This window comes from Desmodus rotundus, chromosome 4 (assembly GCF_022682495.2).
Source record: "Desmodus rotundus isolate HL8 chromosome 4, HLdesRot8A.1, whole genome shotgun sequence".
Lineage (NCBI taxonomy): Eukaryota > Metazoa > Chordata > Mammalia > Chiroptera > Phyllostomidae > Desmodus > Desmodus rotundus.
In genome coordinates this window covers 156,017,129-156,034,170 of record NC_071390.1, presented here as the reverse complement: position 1 = coordinate 156,034,170, position 17,042 = coordinate 156,017,129, and positions in this window count along the sequence as shown.

Below are 17,042 nucleotides of genomic sequence, written 5' to 3'. Positions count from 1 at the left end.
TTAATAGGTGTGTAGCGATAACTCATTGTTATTTTAATTTACCATCCCCTGCTGACATGTGATGTTGAGCAACTTCCCATGTGCTTGTTTGTCATCTGCGTATCTCTTTTGGTGTGGTGCCTGTTCTTGTCTTTTACTCCTTTTTTAAATTGGGTTGTTCATCTTATTATTGTTGAGTTTTAAGAGATTTTTGTAGTTGTAGTTAATAGTACTTTATCCATATATGTCTTTTGCAAATATTTCCTCCTGGTCTGTGACTCATTTTCTCATTTCTTGATGGACTAGCCAGAGTTCTTGCAGTAATCAGTAGTAATAGTAGTAGTCAGTAGTACTAGCAGCTACTGTAGTGGACAGCACATCTTTAGATAGGTTCCCCTGCAATAGGATGAAGTTACATAACATCTAAGGTAAGATATCCAAGAGGAAATACCTAATTGGTGGTTGGATCCAGGAAGTTGGAGCTCATAAGAGATATTCTGGTAGAATTTTAAATACTTAAGAGTTATTAGCACTTAGGTGGTAGCTGATGTGTGTGCGCAATGGTACGGCTCAAGGAGAATGAATGAATTGACTGGAAAGAGAAGAGGATCTAGAATGGATTTCCCAATAACCTGCTTACCAAATATGTCCACTGGGATGATGGAGAATATGCTCAAATTCAGAATATTCTCAATTCAATATATTATTTTCCCTATCCCTCAAATCTTCTTCTTACTCATTTACAAACTTGTACAATCTGGACATCTGGAAGTCATCCTCAAGTACTCCCTCTGCTTCCAGTGCTTGTCTGTGGCCAACTCCTCCTGCTAATTCTATATCCTAAATTGCTCTTGTATCTGTCCCCTATTGTCATCCCCATTTCATCATCTCTCACCTGGATCACTGCCATAGTTCCCTAACTGGCCTCTCTGTCTCCAGTCAGGCTTCACTCCAATATATTCTGCACACTGAAGCTATAGTGATCATTTAAAAGGTAAATCTGATCATGTCACTGCTAACTTAAAATCCTTCAATGACTCCCCATTACATTCATAACAAAGTCTAACTTCAACATGGCATGCAATGCTGTCATGCTTACCTCTCCAGATGCATGCACAGGTACCCTGAGCTCCACCAACACCACGTGCATACCAATTCCCCAGTTCTTATTCCCTTTCACTCTCGCTCTCTCACTCTCCTCTCCTCACTCTCACACCTTTGCTTTTGTACACGTGCTATGCACTGATTGTTTGTGTCCTCCTCAAATTCACGTGTTGAAGCCCTAGTCCCAATGTGTTGATATTAGAAGGTGGAGTCTTTGGAAGGCAAGTAGAGTTAGATGAGATCATGAGGATACAGCACCCTAGGATGTGATTAGTGTCCTTATAAGATGAAGAAAAGACCAGAGACTTCTCTCTCTCCACCACATGAGGATACAGCAAAAAACTGGCATTGTGCGAACCAGGAATAAATGTTGTATAACCCCCGCCCCACTCTTCATTGTTTGTTATAGCAGCCCAAACTAACTAAAACATGTTTCCCTGTGCCTTCTCTCCACACCCCCTCACTCTACACTCCTTTCCTACCTGGGTAACTCCAGCCTTTTCCTTTAAGACTCAGCATTGTCTCCTGTTCCAAGTGCCTCTCTGCGTTTTTCATACAAAGCTGAGCATGTCTCCTCGCTTCTCCCACACCACTGTGTGCTCACCTTTAGTACGTGTTATTTGTAAGTGTTGTATATACATCTGTCTTTCCACCTAGATTTTGTGAACACCCTGAGGTTGAGGATTGTGTCTGTCCTTTCCATATCCCCAGAATTTTGCCCAGTGTTTGATAAAAGGTAATTTGATGACTTTTATGTAATAACTAAACAGAAGTGCCAACCTAGTACCCTGAGAATAATCAGATAAGGTTATCTGGTAACATTACCCAAGGAATTTCTTTGGGATTAAACTGTTATGTGATAGGAGGAGGTAATTCTGGAAGTATTGTGAAGTGAAACATTTAACACTAAATGGTAATGGTTAAGATTTTCATATAGCTTCATTATGACTTAATGACCAAATTAGAGCGGTTATATGTAAGGTGTTAACATCCACCATCAAATGAACCCAGAAACACTCCTTGTTCATTCCTGTGTGCCTTCTCACTCCCTGCTGTCCCTTTATTTGCATTCCACAGTGGAGGCCCACATACTTCCAGTGGGGCCTCTGCCCAATTAGGTGGACTCTATGTTTCGATATTGAACATGTCTTCAGGAACCCTTAAGTCTACAATAAATCCCTTCTCTGAAGTTTCAGAGACAGAGGATATAGTTTAGTGCAGGCATAGAGAATTCTCCAGAACCAAGGGAGGCCTTCCAGCACAGAATTTATCTGTTCACCCTGGGCAACATGGTAGGAGAATCAAAACAGACCTGGTAGGGATCTGGCCTTCAGCCAGCATCAGAGATTAAAGAAGGATATTAGTGAGTTAAAATGAATAGACAAGAATGTGCTTGGTGTGTCCCTCAGTGCAGTGGTCCATATCACACAAGCATTTCCTGGCTGCCACTAAATAATGACCCCTCCCCAGGGAAGCTGTCCTTTCCCCTTTACTTTTAGACACCCACCTCCTCCCATTATTGCCTTTACCAATATCAGCTATGATTCCTGGTTGATCTGCCTACTCTCCAGGGCAGGAATCTTGCCCTCTCTACTTGAAAAGGAAGCAAAGCATTAAGAAATTGGGAATTGGAATCAGAACTGAGTTAGAATCCTCGATTTGCCGGTTATGAATTTTAGGACCTTGGGCAAATTATTTGAGCTTTGTGCACCTCAGTTTTTATTCATTTCCTTTGGCTATTGCAACAAATTAACCACAAACTTGGTGGCTTAAAGCAGCTAACACATCTTCTTTCATGGTTCTGGAAGCTGGAAACTGGAAGTCAGTATCAGGAGGCAGAAATCAAGGCTATCAACAGGGCTAAACTCCCACGTAGGCTCCAGGGGAGAATTCTCTCCTTGCCTCCCCCAGCTTCTGGTGGCTGCAGGCAGGAAGTCCTTGACTTGTGATCACGTCACTCCAGTCTCTGCCACTGTGGTCACATTGGCTCTGCCCATTCTGCGTGTAACAGATCTCCCTCTGCCTCAGTGCATGAATCATATCTGGGGATAAGTGTAGTGACATTTGGGACCCATCCAGATAATCCAGGATAATCTCCCACCTAAGTATCCTGAACACGCTGCAAAGACCCTTTTTCCAAATAAGGTAACAGCTACAGTTTCCAAGGATTAGGACTGAACATCTTTGGGGACCACCACTATATTCCTCAAGTGTTAAACTATAAATACTGATTGTTTTTGTTGGAGTTGCTTCCTGGAGAGCAGGCCTGAGACAAAGGACTCAGGCAAGCAGCATTTTGGGAGAAGGGATCCCTGTGAGCAAGAGAGGGAACTAAGAAGAGTGAAACCCAGATGGAGGGAAAGTTACTATAAACACGCATATTGAGCTGGTCACAGTGGGCAGCTGAGGCCCTGTCACCTATGTCTCACTGGGCTTGAGGGCTGCTCCCTCACACTTTCAATTTTGAGCTCTTAGTGCCACAGGTGGAGTTCTTGGCATGAGATAAGTGGGGTAATGGCAACAAGGTACTGCCAGGCCATACCTGTGAGAAACTGATTGTCATGGCAATGGCCAGAATAAAAAGATGAGCCAAGAGGATACAAGGTGAGGCACACAATGGCCCCGTACTTTAAGGGATGTTGGAAAGATTAAATGCAGCAATGTGTGTGTCTATCACATGCTAAACATTCAAGAAAGCATTAGCTGTTATTTTGGTTGCTGTTATTACTAATATCTGTTCTTATGTCACATGCCTAGAACAGTGCCTGGCATGTGGGTAACTCTCAATATACCTTTGCTTGTTGGCTCAATAGAAAGAAGGAAGAAATGAAGACGATGGATAGATAGATAGATAGATAGATAGATAGATAGATAGAAGCAAACAAACACCAATCCATGTTTTGAAAAAATACTCTGGTATTTGCTCAGAAGAGAACTGTTTCTCTCTGGTTAAAAATCAGAGAGTCAGATGTGGGTGGCTTTGAGGTGCCAAACTAATACAACAAAACGCAGGGCTACCACCCAGGTTAATGTTGTTTTAACCTAACTGGTTACATTTTTTTCCTTCCACTACAACCAAAGTTAAAAGAGACTTCTTCAATTCACTCAGAGTTCTCATAGCCATGGGCAATTTTGAGATTTCGATCTCAGCTGTTTCCTTCCGGCTGTGAGTGAATTGGAGCCCTCACAGTGCCAATGCCGGAAGGAACTTAACTTTCAGTCCTTCAGTGAAACATTTTCTAAGGGCCCAAATGCACTCTGTTCTTGCCCTAATTCTGGCGTGCAGGATGACGGGTGAGCAAAATGCCAAAAGCCTTTTGGAAGAGAATACACACTTCCTTATGCCACCATCATCATCACCATCTTCACCATCCTAAACAAACACTGCATGCTTCACTAGATGCTAGCAGGGAGCACACCCTGTGTTAGGTGCTAAGAATGAAAGATGTATATTCCTTCCCTCAACGACTTTATATTCTATGTGGGGGGGAGACTCTAGTTATGTAAAAATGAATAATATTGCTAGGCAATTTATCATGAGGGCCTACGGAATGTTCCTGACAAAACTCCTGAAGTTTGGGGGAATAGGGAGATCACTCACAAGTATAGCCATCAAATCTTCCTGAGGAAGATAGAACAAACTCAGGCCTTGAAGGGAGTGCAGGACTCAGCTACTGTGGAAGGGGGGAGGGGGAGGTGATCCCAGGCAATAGGAACCATGTTGAGTAGGAGCTTATGACCCCTTAGGAGAGCTCAGACCAGGGGCATTTAGGCGGAAGGGCCTGCAAACAAGAGGAAACTACAGATGCTCTCCCATTCATCAGAGCTCAAGGAAGAAATGCTGCTACTCAGAGTTGAGCCAGTCCACCTATTTGTGATCTGGTGGCTACAGTGCCAAGAGCAACTTAATTTGGGATCGAGGCTAGTGAGATCACACTTGGTTAACTTTCCTCCAGCCAGATCACAATTGGCTGATGCTCATGGGCAAGAATGTGAGGAAATAAAATCCCTCGTTTCTTAGTGTTTTAACCATATGCCTCTGCCTCTGCCTGTTTCTGCAATGGAAAGCAGATTATCCTCTTTGGTTTATTTATATACTCATCTGTTCACAACAGATATTTATTGAGTACCTACTACATGGTCAACTCTATGCTAGGCACTGGGGAGTCAAGGATGAGTGAAACAACCACTGGCCTTACTCTTGTGTAGTTAATGACCTAGTGATATACACAATTACTAATTAGATGATCGCCCCGTATATGCAAAATCAAAACTAGGATGAATGCAGAGAGTTTCCAGATGTATAATATGGGGGTTACCTCATTAGAAAGGTCAGGGGAGACCTGAAGGAGTGACAACCGAGCTGAGATGTGAAGGACGACAACATGAGTTAGAGTTAACCAGGTGAAAACATGGGCAAGATTACTCCAGAGAAAAGAAACAGCTCACACAATGACCCTAGCAGCTCATTTGATGAGCCAAGGCCAATGGGACTGGGGCAGAGAGACCAAGGGGAGCAGGGAGCAGGATGAGTTCGGAAAGGCGGACAGTCCATGTCACAGATTTTTGCCTTTAGCCTAAGAGTGATGGGGAGCCGTCAGAGACTCATGTTAGTGTTGTCCCTGTGAATTAATGTCTTGGCTGCCAGACTCGAGTGGAATTAGGACAAGTTTTTCTGGAGTTATCAAGCTCAAGTATCAAGCTTTATGATAGTAAAATAGAATTCTTTTCAAATTAGTTAGACACTGACAATTGAGCGCTATAATGGAGACCACAAATAATAGTGACTTCGGTTTATGTCCTTTTCTAGGGCCAGCATGGTGGCTCCACATCAAGGATCAGGTCCATGCTACTCTGTTCCTTTCATCCACATGGCCCATGATGACCCACCATCACCAGGTCATCTCTCCAGCCAGTAGGGAAGAAGAAAAGAGAGCATAGAAGGGGACGACTGTTCTTTATAAGGGTGTACTTAGAAATTGCACTCGCTATTTCTGCTCACCTCCCACTGACCAGAATTACTTTCTTGGGCTCTTCTAACTATCAGGGAAGCTAAGAAATATGGTCTTTATCCTAGGCAACCCTGCATCATCCGCTAAAAATTTTACCACTTCTCCTGTAGAGGGGGAAATAAATATTGGCAGAAAGTGGGCAGCCTCTGCCACAGGGCTGTTCATGATCACCTAGGACTGGGCCAACTACTGTACATATTCATTCATTCAATGAGCACCTACTGTTTGCGATGCAATGTGTCAGGGCAGAGGTTCTAACAATGAATGAGACACAATAACTACCATCCGGGAGCTCACCATAGGGCAGTGGAGCTCCACCTTGGCTCCATGTTAGAGTCCCCTAAGGAGATATTAAATCTCTCAGTGCTCAGGTCTCACCTCTTCCCAATGAAGCCAGAGTCTCTGAGGGTAACACCCAATTATTGGTGTATCTTAAAACTCCCTGGGTGCTTCCAGTGTGCTGCCAAGGTGGATAAATACTGGCTTAATGGAAGAGAGAGATGGGTTAAGAAACAGCTCCAACACAAGGCAGTGTGTGCTCTGATAGAGAAAGGTACAAACCTCTGTGGGAACCCAGGGGAGCATGTGACTCCTTTAATAGACAAGGGTCATCAGAGGTGGCACAAAAGAGGTGACACTAGCAGAGTCTTTGAAGATCAGTGGCAGTTTGCCAGGAGAGCAGAGTTGGGATGGACATTCCAGGTAGAGGAAGGGGCGTATGTACAAAGGCATGGATCTGTGAAACATTCTTGAAATTTAAAAATAAGTAGACATCTTTTCCCCATATGATACCAGGCTCTAACTCATGTGGTCATAGATGGGTCAGAGTCCTGCTCATAGTATCTGAAAGCCACTTCCAATCTGCAAAAACTAAATATTTAACATTATACATTTATTCATCTACTACTGCCTGTAAATACTTGACCTTGTAGGTTCCTAGGGGTACCTTGAGCTATGGGTTGATGAGGCAGAGTGTCTCTCTGATGGGAATGGAAAATGCACCAACCAATTAGAAAGGAGGCAAAGTAGATCCCTTGCTGTGTCCAGCTTTAACCCTTTAGTTGCTGAAACATGGGGGGAGGACCCTGAGGGTTGGGCTGAGAAGGCCAGGCTAGCAGAGATGTACTCTAGAGACACTGTGAAAAATGATGTGACCGTACAAGACAGAGAAAGATAAATACGTATGATCTCACTTACACGTGGTTGTCGGATGCCAGGGGGGTTGGGGATGGATGAAAGGGGGGAAGTGATTAAGAAGTACTAATTGGTAGTTACAGAATAGTCATGGAGACGTAAAGTGCAACATAGGAAATATAGTCGATAATGTTGCCATAACTCTGTATGGTGCCAGATGGGTACTAGCTTTACCAGAGTGATCACTTCATAAGTTATATAAATGTCTAATCACTATGCCATACACCCGAAACTAACATATTATATAATAGATAATATAATGTTGTATGTCCTGTGTAATTGAAAAATAAAGTTATTTTTTAAAAAGTGATATGACCATACAGTTGTGTATTAGCTTTATGTTAGACCTAGGCAAGGAGCCCCAGGGAGCACCAGAAAGCGAGCTGTTACCCCAGTCACATGCAGGATGTGTGACCCTGAGGTGAGTGAGGCCACCAAGAAAGTGGAGATGAGGCGAAAGGCAGGGAAGATGGAACATTAAGCACAGAGGAGTGGGAGAAGGAACCCAGGTGAAGGAACGGGGGCAAGAGCTACAGAAGAAAGGAAAGTGTCGTGGAAGTCAGGGAACAGACAGCGGCCCATAAAATGCTGTAGCCTAAAGCCCCCGGGCATCAAATCAGTGGAAGATGTTGTGCTGCCGCCTTTTCCGTCCTTTCCAGTCTTTGACCCAGGCTGAGGTTTTGCAAAATGGTAAGAACCAGACTTCCGGTATGGCCAGAGTTTTCTAGCCCCATCCCTGATTACTCTGGAGGGGAGAGAAGTGAAGAAGGAATGTGCCAAACACGGCTGTCACCATGAATGCTCACAGCTGGCCCAGAAGAGGAAGGTCCAGGAAAGAGCTACTTATGTCAGGCTTGGCTTTGGCCCCTCATCCAAAATGAGAAGTGGACAATAGCCAGCCATTGTGTATCCAATCAACTCTCAATTATCCAAGGGCAGAGTCTCCACTCTGTGGGTTCCCCCTACTCCCTTTGAGTTCCCTCCAGCTGTCTGCCCTTTGACCGGTTCCTGCCCATCAGAGCCCCAGTCAGAGAGAGGGTGGGCAGGTGGAGGAAGGGCGAGGATGTAAAATTCAGATCAGTCATTTCATAGCTGTTCCTTAGAAGCCTGCAAAAGGGGAAGAATCATTGGTTAAACCAACATTCGGTTTATTTGGGGTTTTAATTTATCAGGGCTCTGCCTCATCCTTCATTAGCATGGATAATTGGTAATTGGTTAAGTGATATTTATTCAATCTGTGGCACCTCTGCTATTGTATCTGCCTTGTTTCATTTAAAAAATCATCTGCATTAGTAAAAGCTATATTGAAATGATGTTCTTAATGCACTTAGAGTTCTGCTATTTTAGCATAATATCTACATCTGCATTCCCTATTTGGGGAAGGGGGAGTAACCACAGATGGGGGGGTTCATATCCATTGAAACGTTTATGTAAATGTTTTGAAGTTACATTTATCTTGCTTTTAAATATAAGCATTCCAAATCTGAAACAGACTTGTTGGGTGTTTTTAAACATCTCCCTTGAGGATTTGCATGGTCGAGGTGAAGGTAGGTCTCCTGTTCCTCTCCTACTACTGCCCCTTCCTTTGGACATCTTAGTTTACTCAACTGCACAAAACAAAGGTCATTTGTTTCCTTACCAGAACTTTAAAAAAGTTAAATGAACTGGAACCTGTACAGAAAAAAGTGTATTAAGTTTGGAGTCACAATTAGGTGTATAGTAGCATTTAAAGTGAAATCGGTAACTAGGCAAACTAGGGCAGGGTAGGCTTTATTGCCAGGGCTATAGTATATAAGGAGCAAAGTTTACATTCCAGAATTAGAAATAGAATTTCCGTTAAAGTTTCGTGTACTTTTTATTGTGGATGTTCCATAGTGTTTTCAATTGTATATGTATATATATCGTCAGAAGTAACGCCTGCTTGACTGTGGTTGGTAGGGTAATAATATGGGTGTAATAATTTACAGTTTTAACTTGAACATTTCACCTAAAATGTCACAGGGTGTGCTTGAGTGTGATATTATTATGTTACAGAATTGCATGTTTATGATTTTGTAATAAAAGTTTTTGTAATAAAAAAAGGACATTATTTGTGCTGGACCCTGTGTGTGTGTGTGTGTGTGTGTGCATATATAAGGAACGAGCCACAATTAAGCACCAGAGCTAGGCTGAGATGTAGCCAGGTTCAGTGCTAACCCTTGGAATTCAGAATGGAGCAGCCTGGGTGCGAACATGGCTGAGCAGTTGCCTTTGAGCACAAATCTGCTCTCTTGGTGGTGGACAACTTTTCACAGGTGCCCTGATCTGCTTCAAGAAGCTCTGGGTTTGATCCTGAACTTTGTCACTTAGTTGCCAGCTCTAAGTAAACATCTGTACGCTTTGGTTTCATCATCCACAAAAAAAAAAAAATTAGAGTGATAATATCTTCCACCTCCTAGTGTTGGAGGAAGGATTAAATGCATGTGAGGTGCCTGGCATATAGTTAGTGCTCAAAGAATGTTCTAACCTCTATACAAGACTTTCCTTGATAGCAGAGTCTTGGTGCCCGGAAAATTATTAGTAGTTGTGAAAAGAATACATGTGAGAAGTTGAGGAAAAGGTTATGAGAAGAAAGGATTTCAATCGCCTAAAACAGTATACTCCAGGACAGCATACTTATGCATCCCTCCATTATTTAATACACATAGTTACAGAATGAGCTTCCAGGTGAAGTAGATAGCTTTATTTTTCCTTCAAGCGCGGACACACCCTACATTAAGCTGGCTTGGAAACGTATTGGCACTTTACAGACAGATTTTGATCGGGGCCCTGAAATAATTTGTTAAAACCATAAGATATTCCCAGTTTTCAGCCAGCGCAGCCCGATGGAGCCAAAAATGCAAACCATCTAGGTCGGCGGTCTGAGCAGACACGGGCCTGGTCTCTCACAATGTAAGGAACTGCCTCCTCCTGTTCGGGCATTTCAGAAAACATTTGGATTGCTTTAGATGTCTTACCATGCTAATTAAATAAAATATGACTAATTAAATGTCATAAAGCATGGTATAAACTTGTTAATGTCAGGGGAGATCTTAAAAAACAACTATCAAGATGGGCAAATTTGTCACATGTCAACATTTTTAGTTAATTTTCGGTGGTAAATAAGCAAATTTTATTTCAGAAATGGGAAAACTGTCTGGCGATGTGATTAGGGCACCCTATATTTTGTGCCTGATTAGACTAGGGTGTATGTGAGGGGCTGGAGAGTCTCTCCTGAATAAGTTACCCACCCATTTTTTCAATTAAACATAATGTTATGTTAACATCCTTAAAGAGGTAAATGATGGCACAGTAAATCCAATTAGAATACATACTTACAACTGGATTCTCTTGCAATTTTCAAAAAGCTGATTGCATTTTACATCTTCCCTGCTATTGTCAGAGCGGCTTTAGCACAAGTTGCTGCACCCCCGCCTGGTGTCTGTGTCTTTTCGTGGTGACCTTTGCGGGGAGAGCTGCTGCAGACATCACGAACTCTCACATCAATTTGCCACAATTGGATGTGGCATCTTGCAGCTAATTTGATTTGGGAAGAAATGCACCTGGCTCTGTTTTTTCCCTATAGAATGTGGAGGGAGTTCTGAGTCCTCACAGATGCCATCTACCCGAGGAGCCCCTGTGTTTTTCAAGGTCTGAGCAGTTTGTCTTCATCTCCCCAAATACAACCCGTTACAAAGGGGAAGGAGTTGAATTATTTAATGCAAAAATAAATTAGATTGGAGTCAGAGAGAGAGAAAGAGAAACAAAGTGAACTGAAAAATACAACAATTGATGTAACTTCCAGCCTTCTTACCTCAAAGAGAAGCAAATCCTTTTTGTTTGGCTATTCGACTCCATGTTATTTCCCTTTGTTTTTATCACATCTATTAAACCCAATTTCCCTCATCTCAGAATTCTAAAGAAGTGCCAACCTGTCAAATTCATACTACTTGAAAGACATACAAACATACAAATACAGCTATCGGTTTTTTAAGTTTCAAACTGATTTGAGGTTGTGGAAAGTAGATAAAATGCTAATGTGCTTAATCTATTATTGATGAATTTAAATAGATCAAAGGGCTGCTTGTTGAAGGAAAAATACCAGTCTCAGGCCTTTTATTCAGTGACCCACATTTTATCTTAATTATACTCCAGATACTGAAAAACAAAATAATCATCAACAACAAAATCTGCTTTGTAGATACGATTTACATTGAATAGGTGAGGATGCTGTGAAGGTAAGGAGGGGGAAAAGATTCCTGTGTACACTTGACCCACGAACAACACTGGTTTTTAATGAGTAGATTCACTTATATGCAGACTTTCTTTCAATAAATACATACAGTTCTCTAAATATACTTTTTCTTCCTTATGATTTTATTTTTGTAATTTATTGGGGTGGCATCGGTTAATAACATTATATGAATTCAAGTACAATCCTACGTCATCTGTACATTTCATTGAGTGCTCACCCCCCCAATATCCAGTCTTCCATCACCATATACTTCACCCAATTTACCCTCTTCATCCTCCCCCACCCCTCTTTCCTCTGGTAACTACCATACTGTTGTGTCTATGAGTTTGTTTGTTCATTTGTTGCTCTCTGTTCTATATTCCACATGTGAGTTGAGTGAAATCATATGGTTCTTGTCCTTTTCCATCTACTTATTTCGCTTAGCATGATACTCTCAAGATTCAGCCATGTTGTCACAATGGCAGTATTTCATCCTTTTTTATGGCTGAGTAGTATTCCATTGTGTATCTGTGCCACATCTTCTTTATCCAATCATCTCTCAAAGGACACTTAGGTTGTTTCCATGTCTTGATGACTGTAAATAAAGATGTAATGAGCACAGAGATATACTTTACAAATAAATGTTTTTAAATGTTTTCAAATATTTTGAGTAGATACCCAGAAGTGGGATTCCTGGGTCATATGATAGCTCTGTCTTTGATTTTTTGAGGAAGCTCCGTACTGTTTTCTGTGGTGGCTGTACCAGTTTACATTCCCACCAGAAATGCATGAGGGTTTCTACATCCTCTACAATACTTGTTATTTCTTGCCGTATTGATAATAGCCATTTTAACGGGTGTGAAGTGGTATCTCATTGTGGTTTTGATTTGCATTTCCCTTCCAGCTATCTTTATAATTTTCTCAATAACATTTTCTATTCTCTAGCTTACTTTATTGTAAGAATACTGTATGTAATACATATAACACACAAAATATGTGTTAATTGACTGTGTCATTGGTAAGGCTTCTGGTCAACAGTAGGCTAGTAGTACTTAAGTTTTGCGGAAGCAAAAAGTTATATGCAAATTTTCGACTGTGTACAGGGTCAGTGCTCCTAAACCCCACGTGGTCCAAGGGTCAACTGTATTTGCCCCAGTGACACTGTACATCAGGTTTAATTTGTATGGGGAAGGTGGCATCCTGGAGAGGTAAATAAGTGTTAGTTGCATAGAGCTCTCCCCGGGCAGCTCATGTCTTATCTATATCATATTGCCATAACAATGCATAGAACATGGCTTGTGTAAGGTAAAGTGGGGGGCATTCTTTGCAAAAACAAATCTGTTATTTTAAGAATGAGTCAACACTAGGGTAAATGTGGAATCGAGGCCAGTTTACGCATAACTCCAATTGCAATTGTCTAACTCCAAATGATATACACGCATGTTTGAAGTAAAGATGAGTGGAAATGGGAATGATTTTTGTCAAGGAAAGGAAGAGAGCTGTGGCTAATTTGCACCAACATGAGGGCAAGGACCATTCTGATTTTCCTGCCCATCCCCCACCCCTGGTGCCAGGTCTGTAATTGATGCTCAATAAATATTTATTGAATGAGTGCCTGGAGCTTTATAACTTCAGCACTCAGTTTTTTTGTGCATAGATAGACCTAACCTAACTATGTCTATTAATAACAGCCTGACCTCCAGAGATAAGTGAAGGGTTTATGTGCCTGGCCAATTTTACTTTAAAGATGGAGGGAATAATTACTGTCATCACAATTCACCCGTATACTTTTGCATCTGCTTCCCCTACATCTTAAAGACAGAGGCTTTACAGGAACACTCATAGTTGCAGTGATAAAGGGCAACTCATTTTGGGCTGGTGAGAGTGAGAGGTGATGTCATTTCCCACAAAAGGTAGAAGGCAGGGAACAATTCAGAGCCAAGGGTGGGAAGGAAAATTAAGTTTCCAGAACTCTCCGCTTCTCACAATTTCCATCCCCAGTGGTCCTTCCAGCGCAGCTTCCTTCTTTTCCCTGAGCTTGTGTGAATTTGCAGATCATTAGAGAGCTCCATTTTCAAAAGCAGGAAGACACTGCAATGCAAATATGATCATTTTGTATAATTTTCCATTTGGGTTTATTAGAACCACTACTCATCTCCTTGAGACCCAGCGACCTGGAGAAGGAAGTATTCCAAGAGGTTGCCTTCACTCTTCAAGGCCTACCACAGAGTGAGGACTCAATAAACATTTTGAATTAATAAATAATCATTGAATTAACTAATGAGTACAGAAACTAGCAATTATGGATCAGGATTGGCTGCATATGGCCGACATCAAACGAGTGGAAGTGCAGTGGCCTATCCTAGCGAAAGTTCATTCCGCTCTCATGAAAAGAATTCTGGCCCCGGCCAGTGTGGCTCAGTTGGTTGGGCATTGTCCAGAGAAGTGGCAAAGCAGAAGGTCACCGATTTGGTTCCCAGTCACAGCACATGCCTGGGTTGTGGGTTCAGTCCCTGGTAGGGGCACATGTGAGAGGCAACCAATCAATTGATGTTTCACATTCTCTCACATTGATGTTTCCTTTACTCTCTTTCTCCCTCCCTTTCACTCTCTCTAAAAAATAAATAAAATCTTTTTTAAAAAAGAATTCTGGAGTCAAACCATATGAGGTCAGTATAGACAGCAGTTCCACGCTACCTTTGGAGACACAAGTTCCTGTCTCGCTGCAGCTATTCAGAGTGTGGCTGTACCTTCATGATTTAGGATGGCTGCTGGAATTGCCTCATCACCTCCAAGTTGAAAGCTGAAGAAGCCCTTGTAAACTGAGGCAGCAACTGTCCAGAAGCTTGGAAGCCCCCACAATTCCACTTATCTTACCATCTAAAGTGTAGTCATACCTACCTGCAAGAGAGATTTGGAAATGTAGTCCTTTGCCCAACCCTGGAAGTCAAGTTCTAGTACGAAGGAAGAGAGGGAAAATGGGTATCAGGTTAGGCAGTAGCAAAATCTACCACATTAACATATACCCTGCAATAAAGGTTTATAAAGGTAAATGAATTGATTCCTTCACATACCTACCTGTCCAGGGTAGAAGAGAAAGAGGCAAATAGTTTTTTTAAGCACAAATGTCAAGGACACTGAAAAATAACATAGTGCTCCTATATGCCAGGTGTTCTAAATTCTTTACCTATGTTAATTCATTTAATCCTCACAACAGCTCTATGAGGAAGAGAAAGATGTTCTTATTTTCTCATGTTACAGATAAGACTAAAGACACAGAGGGGTTAAGTGACTTGCTCAGAGTCACACAGCAAATATGTTACATAGGCAGGTTCAAACCCAGGCAGTCTGACTCTTGTAATCAACTGATCAAAAGTAGGCCAATAAAAACATGGAGGCAACCTAAGTGCCCATCAATAGATGAGAGGATAAAAAAATCCAGGCAATAGGCTGGATTTGGCACATGGGCAAGTTTGTTAGGGAACTGAGCTCACTGGTAGCATTGGAGATGAATCCTGAAATAATAGAAACCAGGTAGTGGAACTTAAAAATCAGAAGCAAAGTGAGTGCAATTCTCACAATGATTAGCCAGGTTAGATTAGCAACCGAGAAGACCTGACCCGACAGAGGTCTAGACATGGTTAATAGAATATAATATACCTAGGGGCAAGGTAGATGAGTATCCCACAGTGGTTTTGCTCAATTTATACAAGCAAAAAAGTATCAGTGATAGATAATCAGGAGACCAAGGGCAGCTGCCCTAACATATGTTCGTGATGCCCTGCCCAATTTCAAACATGAGCCAGTCCTCAGATCCACAACCCATTGACTAAAGAGGTAGGTCCCATGAGGAAGGGCCTCACAACAGAATGGAAAGTGAATACAGTAATGATTCCCTCAATCCTTACCCAAAATGACCTATGACCATTTACTCATATAACCATATTCCATATAACTGTAAATATAAGTATATTTACAGTTAGTAAATGTAAATATATTTACTCATGTAAATATATTCCATATGACCGTAACTCATGTAACTGGGGAAAGATAAAAATCCAGACTCTTGAGGACTGTTAGACAAAGGGCCCACATTCTGTGGACTATACCTGAGGACCTGAAACATTGCCACGGCTGTGAGAATGAGGCCACATAGGAGCCAAGTACAGTGAGGCCAATGAGCCCGCAGATTCATCTGATGGTCATCTCCCTGGTCTCCAAATGCATATTTGCAGTGGACGTACATGGCAGTTGGCAGAGTTCTACATGGGTTATTTGGTCAATGTTCTAAGAGCTACCTTAGTGGAGGAAGGTACAAGGGACCTGTGGAACTGGAGCACCCAGCCAAGGTAGAAACAAACAGCGAAATCAATTTCAAACCCCAGGAAAAATAACAGAGGTTATGCCAACCCTAGGTCCTCCCAGTCTGGGCCCTAACAAAACCAGATGAATCCCAGTGAATCACAGTGGACAGTGGCAAACTCAACCAAGTAGTAGCCCCAATTACAGCTGCTGTGCCACATGTGATATCATTGCTGGAGGAGATTTATGAATGCACTTTCCCCACCCATACAAGGAAGGAGGATCAAGGCTTGTTTGCATTCACACAGAATGCACAGTGATGTATTTTTGTAGATTTGCCTCAGTGCTGTGTCAACTCTCCTGCTCTGTCATAATATGTTCCGAAAGGATCTAGAACATCTTCACATTCTACAAGGCATCAGATTGGTCCACTCGATCACTGACATCATGTACATCAGACTGGATAAACAGGAAGTAACAAGTATGTTGGAGACTTTCATGAGATCCATGTACCTCAGAGAGGGAAAGATAAACTCTATGAAGATTCAGAAGCCTAACACACCAATAAATTTTAAAAAGCCCAATTATCTAGGACATCTAGAGAAATCCTCCCAAAGTATGGTTCCAGTATGTCTACCCCTATGAAGAAAACACCGTATCTTTTTGGATTTTGGAAAAAAACATATTTGACACATTTGAGTATTATCCCAATTAATTTAGCAAGTGGCATGGAAGACTGCAAGCTTTGGTAGACTCCAGTGCAGGACAAGGCTCTGAAGCAGGCCCAGGTTCTGGTGCAAGAACTTCTAACTTTTGGACCATCTAATCTGGCATATCATATGCTGGAGGTGTCTTGTGTTGCTGCAGGTCTTATTCTGGATGATCTTTTCAAGGATGTATTGCAAACAGCCTTGGAAAGTAGACATAGTGTCTTCCTCCAGAACATAGGGAAGTTTTTCTCTGTCCACGGAAGATAAAGATAGCACTTCCTTCTAGAGCAAAGGGCAGGCACATTTGTTGCCCATTATAAAATATTTGGGTTTCCTAAGTTCAGGGTCCCTCTGCTGTAACAGCCCACTGTGAATACAGGCATGGTGTGAACCACTTTGCATCACCTTATTTGGGTTCAGGGAACCAGTGCAAATATGCTGATACTCTGGCTATAGCTAGAGCTGTGAGAAGTAAACTGTCCTCCATCT